Raw genomic sequence first — 7,351 nt, 5'->3', positions numbered from 1 at the left:
CGGGCGGGCGTGCGGCCGCTCGGCGCGTCTCCCTTATTGTCTCACCCCTGTCTACCAGGGCAGGAGCCCCCGTCACCGCCCTAGCCCAATCCCCGCCGCCCTCATTGTGACGTTGGCGAAGCGTTCACTTCCCGCCGAACCTCAACGGCGGCTGCCGGCTTCCGCTCGCGTAACGTGAGACGTGGGGCTCGAGCTCTGGCAGCCTGGAGCCACGGCGCGGGGGGCGGGGTCCTGCTGGCCAATAGGCTGCGGCGACGGCTTGTTGGACAGGGGAATGAGCCAACTAGCGACGGCGGGTGGCTAGATCACCCGGGTGCCCAGTAAAAAGTCTCTCGCCACCGCTGAGTGCTGCGTTTCCTGCTCGGTTGCTACTCGCCCTCCGGGTCCTTCTCCACAAGCGCCTTCGCGAGGCCGTGGCCAGTTTGGGGTCTCGGTCTGGAGACGCTCAGCCTCGCTTAGGAGCTGCAACCTACTCAGACAGTGGTTTACAACTTCCGAACGGCGGCAGTTAGCTGAAATCGGGCATAAGCACCTTCTTGGGATTCAGACAGAGGTGCAGCTCCCAGCTGTAACTTGGAGCCTGTTCTGCAAAGCGCTCTGAGTTACAGCGTTACTCCGACCAGATAGACGTGCGCTGTTGTTGGTTCCAGGGGGAGGGGAATCTAGCTGGGGGGAGCCTGCAGCCAGGCTCTCTCCCTGTGCTCGCTGGTTTCAGAACGGGAGGGGGGAAGGTAGGGAGGGACCTCCTTCCAGGAGCTCCCCATCCCCTACTGAATAGTGGGGTGGGTGTATTGGAGCCTCCCTATAGCTGGGGGTTGTAATATACCTACCCCACCTTGGGTGTGGGGGCTGAAACCCCCCCCCCCCCCAATGGATGACTGCTTCCTTCCCATTCTGAAAACAGCCACAGGGTGGGAGCTTAGCCAAGACAAGTTACAAAAGGCATTACATTTTGAAGCGTCTTTAAAGGCAACCCCTGCTTAACGCTGTTTCACTTAGCACTATAATGCTCATTTTAAATTGATACCTGATTTCACTTGGCACTCAGCAAGTTTTGTGATGTTCACAGTCACCATCTTGGGTCATTAAAAACACTTGCAGTCACCACCCTGAATTCTCAAATACTTTCAGTTTCACTTAATGCTTGTTTTGCTTAACACTTGTTTTTTCAGGAAGTAATTAAGAGTGCTAAGCAGGGGTTGCCTGTATTTGGTACCTCATGCAGTGAGGGGTCAAATTTTCACCAGATCAGCCATTTTTTAAGCTGTTTGCTACTGTGCATTTGTGTTTGGTCACAGCTATAAACTGCTTTTTTTGGCCAGATCAGGTGAAAATACAGGCAGTCCTCAGACTTAAGACGCTGTTTTCAGGAACTGTTTGTGTCATAAGTCAAGGCATTGTAACTCAGAATTTTCCTCATTCAATTTCCACCAATTTTCTCATAAGAAACAATGTTATAAATGGGGGATTGGTTTCTGAACTGAGGCCTATACCTTATTTTCACCAAAAATACCCCAGAATTTTGTACCTAATCAATTATAGATGAGTAATATAGCTACATTAATGTATTTATATTGTAAATAGCAATCATTGATTTGGAACAACTTCTTTGAGGTGACTGGACTTTTTGAAGGACTCTTGGCTGGAGTCATCTCAGGAGTCTTGGCTGCAGGTTTTTCTGGAGTTTTCTCTGCTTTCTTAAAGAAAGTATCCAAGGAAGTTTGGACAGATGAGCGAGGCAGCGAACTTGTTCACTGGTGTGGTGTCGCATCAGATCAAGCATTGTAAACTGACATCATAAAGTTGAAACAGGGTGTCAATTTATAAATGTTGTAGGTGCAAAATGTTGTAACTCGAAATGTAAATCAAGGACTGCCCGTAGTTGCTTTAGTCTGCACTTGGAGACTAATTCAGAGCCGGGTGAGCTTTGGTAGGCTACAGTCTTACTCTGATCTGATGAATGTCCTTGCAAAGAGAACTAAATAGAAAGGAATAAGGAATTTAAAGGAAGGTTGGGGAAATGAAGGAGCACTGCCAAGAAGAGGCAAAAGGGATAAACAAAGCAGTTAACACAGGAAAGACATAAGAGTTATAAAAGCTAGTCCAGGAAATGGGGTAAGAATCCAGAGTCTCTGCTGAGACCATACTTAACACAATCCAGTCTGTAGATGATTTCTTGTTCCACAGTGTTGCATTCAAGTTGGTTTTAGAGTTTCATTGTTTAAGAACAGCCTCTGTGAGATCACAGATGGAACCTCTGGTGTGGTTACAATGTTTTGCCACAGGCTTTTGTATTTTACTATTTCTATTCCTTTCTGTTTATTACCCCTCCTCTGCAAGTCCATTCATAGCTTCAGACCAAGTAAGCTATAACCTACAAAACAGGGGCGATGCATAGAGGGTGCATGTGCACCCTCTACAAAAAGGCACTGCTGAGCGCCTGCAGGCAGTCACCACTTGCCACCCTGCTACTGACACAGCTGGTGGTGTCTGTGGGTGGTCAGCAATTCCCCACTGGCTACTGCCGCCACTGCCAGCAGCATCTGCAGATGACCACCTACCCCAACAGCGCTGGCAGTGTCTGCGGGAACTCCCACTTACTGTCACCATGCTCCCACTGCTGCTCTGCCCACTCAGCTACTGGGGCCATGCATCGTTCATGTTACAAAAGTTCATGCTTCTCTGAATAGGTTAGTCGATAAGATGCTATGTTGCCTTATGTTCTACCTAATATGTGATAGCCTAGCTTAATATGGTTAGTTACTGAATTAACCTATTTAAACTAACAGGTGACTAACATGTTGTTGCAATGCAGGCCATCTGAAAGAAAATTTGACCCATTTTACACAGGGCTATTTATTGTTTCATTTCATTTTAAGGTGATTTTTAGTTAAGCTAGTTCAATCTGGGGGCATAAAAAAATTACCAAAAGCTCAAGTAATCAACTGAATAAACTTTAACTCAAACTTGGGGGGGAACCCACCTGCAAAGTTTTGGGGTTTTTTTCTTTCCCAAAATTAAAAAAGTAATTCAAGTTAAAATAGCACAGGCTACTTTCAGGACTTAAACATAAAATAACAGCTTCACTTAACTAAACTCCTAGCAAATCCCTTCTCTTATGCAGGTTCTGAAACCTAGACTAAGTGATATGTGTAGTTTCTACCCTGTCCTGTTTCCCAGGACTCACTGTTTGGGAGATCAGGAAGGTACTTACTTCACCTAATCTTAAAGGACCTGGTCCTGAGGCTGTAATGTAGTTCATCCGTTGGTTTCTTAATCACTGGGGATCCTGGTTTTCTGTGACAAAAATATCCAAAATTGTCTGATTTAAAAAAACCCAAATCTACATTTTTCTGTTATTAAAATGATACAAACTAAATTAGTGGTATATAGTTTTAATCGTGGAAAAATGTGGATTGGGGCAGGGGGGTTAAAATCAGAAAATATTGATTTTTTTTTTTTTTTTTTTAAATCAAAGAAAACCAGGATCCCTGCAATAATCACTGCTGTTATCTTTGGACAGACTCCTCCTTCTGTCTGTGTCCAGGTATTTATTATTTGTCCTGAGGCCACATTATCTACAAAAACAAAACGGGAATTGGGTAATACAACTTAAAAGACTCCCCATATGACAGCCATAACTGCAGTGTTGCTGATGAGCACCCTGTGGCAGAGAAAAGACACTCACCTTAGAATATACTTACCAGAGGACACTGCGTGGTCTGAACAGTGGCAGGCAACTGAGCTGGCAACATTGAATCACAAGGGGGAAACCCCAGCCCCGGCCTGGGCACACTTTATGAGCATATGCCGATGCCGATTGAGTGGGCGAAACCTGAGTTGGGAGATGAGAACAGTCCAGAGGGAAACCCCAGAGGAATTGGAAGCGAGTTCCTGGGGTGAGAGAGAGAGAAGCGCAGGCACAGAGTGCCCCGGCAAGGGCAACTGGTGGAAGCCCTATCAAATGCTGGCTTGGAGAAGCCAGAGAACTTACCTGAAGTACTGCCCTGGCAGACAGGACTGGACGACAGGATCTGGGATGACGAGCCTAAAAGAGAAAACATAAGAGAGCATTAGAACCACAAGTAAATGGGGCACTGACCCATAGTAGCTGTTTGCTCAGCTCCTTTACTACTCCACAGAGTGGGGACATCACGGACAAGGGCATATACTCCACTTTTGCAGAAAGACTGCTCATTTATAGTTTTGTTTTGGGACATTGTGTTTTGCATGAACATGGGCCAGCAGTGTAGGGATGCAGTCAGGAAGGCCAACTGTACCTTGTCATGCATCCACAGATGCATCTCAAGCAGGTCCAAGGAGATGATAACCCCACTCTATGTGGCACTGGTCAGGCTGCAGTTGGAGTACTGCGTCCAGTTCTGGGCGCCACACTTCAAGAGGGATGTGGACAATATGGAGAGGGTTCAGAGGAGGGCCACTCGCATGATCAGGGGGCAGCAGGGCAGACCCTACAAGGAGAGGCTATGGGGACCTGAACCTATTCAGCCTCCACAAGAGAAGGCTGAGGGGGGATCTAGTGGCCTGTTACAAACTAGTCAGGTGGGACCAGCAGACACTGGGGAAGTCCCTGTTCCCCCGAGCACTGCCAGGAGTGACCAGGAATAATGGTCACAAGCTGGCAGAGGGTAGATTTAGGCTAGATATCAGGAGGCACTACTTCACTGTCAGGGTGGCTAGGATCTGGAACCAACTTCCAAGAGAAGTGGTGCTGGCTCCTACCCTGGGGGTCTTTAAGAGGAGGCTAGATGTACACCTTGCTGGGGTCATGTGGTCCCAGTACTCTTTCCTGCCATGGCAGGGGGTCAGACTAGATGATCCACTCAGGTCCCTTCCGACCCTAGAAACTACGAAACTATGAAACCTATTGGACAAGGAGCTTCAATATCAGGTTAGCCTTAGGCAGGGTGTAGGGGAGGCGCAGCCCCAAGGAATGGCACCAGGTCTGGCTGAGGACCGAAGTTAAAGGGTATGAGACCTGTCCATTGCCTAAGCAGCAAGTGTTAGCACATAACCTAGGATTCTGGACTAGCCCAGGGATTGACACGACACCTTGTTTGATGAATGACAGAAAGGCTTTATTTACTACAAATATTTAAAATCAAGTCAAATAAGCCCAAACCAAATCAGTCCCATAATTAGCTATAATGTGATGATTTCTCATCAAACAGGCGATGAAGAGGCTGTCTGTTTCTCTTCAACTTCTTGAGTAAGTCGGGCGCATCAGCAACTGGTGTTAGATTTCTCACTCTCGAAGCGCACGTACTGTTTGCTGTTTTACTGCCTTTTTATATCCTTAGTTTAGCATCTTCAAAGCATTCTTTTAGTTGTGTAAATCAAGAGAGAGTCCCAAGCAATAATCAACTGGAGGAACCTGCTTATTACTGGTTATCAGAAATTTCTAATCGGAATGAATTACCTTCTTCAGTAATAAGAGGTTATCCAGTTTGGAACATATCAAGAAACTGATTAACAGCCCGGAAAAACATACTAAATCAGGAGGAGACATCTATCACGTATGGAGAATGTATCTTCCTGCATGTCCCAGGAAAGGAGAGGGAAGAGATAATAATAAGTACTTACTGGCAGCAGGAGATGCAGCACAGCAGGGGCAGAAGGAAGAGCCAGTGTGGCTTGTCAGCTGCTTCTTTATTCAATTAAGGCCGGCCAGTGACGTCAGCCACAAGCACTGGCCAGCAGGGATAAAAATGGTGGCTCATGCCGCGGAAGGGAAGGAAAGAGAGAGTAGCAGGGAAAAGGGACTACAGTTGCCACAGAGGAGGGAGAGAACCTTCCCCATGAGGCCCACAGAGCCTGACAAGCTGGGGGCGGACCGAAGCAGTGTGAGACAGAACATCCCGCTGGAAGCGAGAGAGGAAAGGTGGGTGAGCGGCAGGCACCCTGGACTCGAAGGAAGACCCAGAGATGAGTCAGAGGCTCGAGGAGATCCCAGGTGGAAGTACTGGGATGACCAGGGTGAGAGAGGAGCCATGCTGAAGGGGAGAACCCTAAGAAAAGCTCTAGGGGGGTTACAATCGGGGCGGGTACCACTGCCAGTCCTGGCTGGGTCAACAACAGAGCGGGACGAAATCACGGAGATGACAGGTAGCAAGGGAAGCAAGGGAGCGGGGTGTAGCCACGTTAGGAAGTGGTTCACCATTTAATGTTTTGTTGATGATTTTCTGTTCTGTTGCCCCGTGTGAAGGGGTTGAGGAGTAGAGGGTATAGTGAGTATCCCTGAGGAACGGGGCTGAGGGAGAGCCTTGGAGACTGTCTTTGTTTCCCCGGCAGAAGGGGTGGAGATAGGGGAAGTAGAGAGAGCAGGTCCACGTGGGCAAACCGTCGTAACAGGTGACAAGCAGCAGGACGCAACTCCGCAAGAAGGGACAAGGCCGACGGAGGAACAACATACACAAGGGTGCGATAGGCCGGGGGGTAGGGGTGGCGGAGCCCCGTGAATGACCTCCGGGTGAACTGTGGGCCACCAAGCAAACCTGACGACCAACCCTATCCACTGAAGAACCAACAAGTCATGGCGGAAGAGAACCGGGAAGGCGAGTCGAGGAGGAGACACCTGCTAGGTCAAAGATGCGAGCCCAGAGAATGCCCCACATTTGCCACCAGGGCGAAGGTCGCTCGAGAATGGATATTTGAAGCCCGGCAGCCACACTGCACATAAACACAAGTTAGTCGCAAAAGAAATATTTACCATACTAACTAATCAAGGATAGACATTTCATATGGTTACATACCAGACAACTAAGAGTCTGCCTGAAATTATCCTGAATATAGCAAGATAAGCTGGAAGAGATAATTCATTATTTCTTCTCAGCTGGCCTTGCCATTAACTCACATCCTCCTGCAATATGCAGTTAGCATTACTATTCTGTATTTTAACTTTTGTGAGTAGGCCCAAGTTTAGCATGAGTTTCAGAGTCATCAGCGAGTATGGCTGGTCAGGGGGTGCACCAGCACTCTCAGAGGGTGCATGTGCACCCCCATGCACCCCTATGCATTGCCACTGTAGAACAGCATAATGTAGTCCCATCAGCCTTTCTTTTTGGAAAGGCAGGTATGAAGTTTGAAGTTTCTCTATGGTTTCCATGATCAGCTCAGGTAAAGTGTGTCAGCGTGATATAGTCTGATGACCTACACTGTATGAAGGCATTCAGTCAGGGCTACAGAAAGACAGCATCATTAAAATGTCACCCTGAGAGGTAAGCTCAATAAAAATTCTGTCCCCATGTGATAAAATTGGAGATACAATACTTTGCCACAACTAGTTTGTCTTGAGGCTTTTTTTATTGTTTCCATGTCTGATGCAAGAAAA

The 7,351-nt window shown here is 47.6% G+C and overlaps 1 protein-coding gene across 2 annotated transcripts in view; it reads right to left on the bottom strand.

Annotated features, from left to right (window-relative positions):
- G3BP2 (G3BP stress granule assembly factor 2) overlaps nucleotides 1-119 on the bottom strand; it is a 53,093-nt gene extending 52,974 nt beyond the window's left edge. Inside the window, exon 1 of one of the 2 annotated variants that reach the window (XM_019534299.1) lies at nucleotides 46-119. The gene's annotated coding sequence lies outside the window, so the exon portion shown is untranslated. The remainder of the gene's footprint in view (nucleotides 1-45) is intronic. The other variant, XM_019534300.1, reaches the window with a different exon arrangement.
- Between the last annotated feature and the right edge of the window lie 7,232 nt (nucleotides 120-7,351).

Source organism: Crocodylus porosus, unplaced genomic scaffold (assembly GCF_001723895.1).
Source record: "Crocodylus porosus isolate Cpor-Errol unplaced genomic scaffold, CroPor_comp1, whole genome shotgun sequence".
NCBI classification, from domain to species: domain Eukaryota; kingdom Metazoa; phylum Chordata; order Crocodylia; family Crocodylidae; genus Crocodylus; species Crocodylus porosus.
This window is presented reverse-complemented; position numbering and strand designations above follow the sequence as displayed.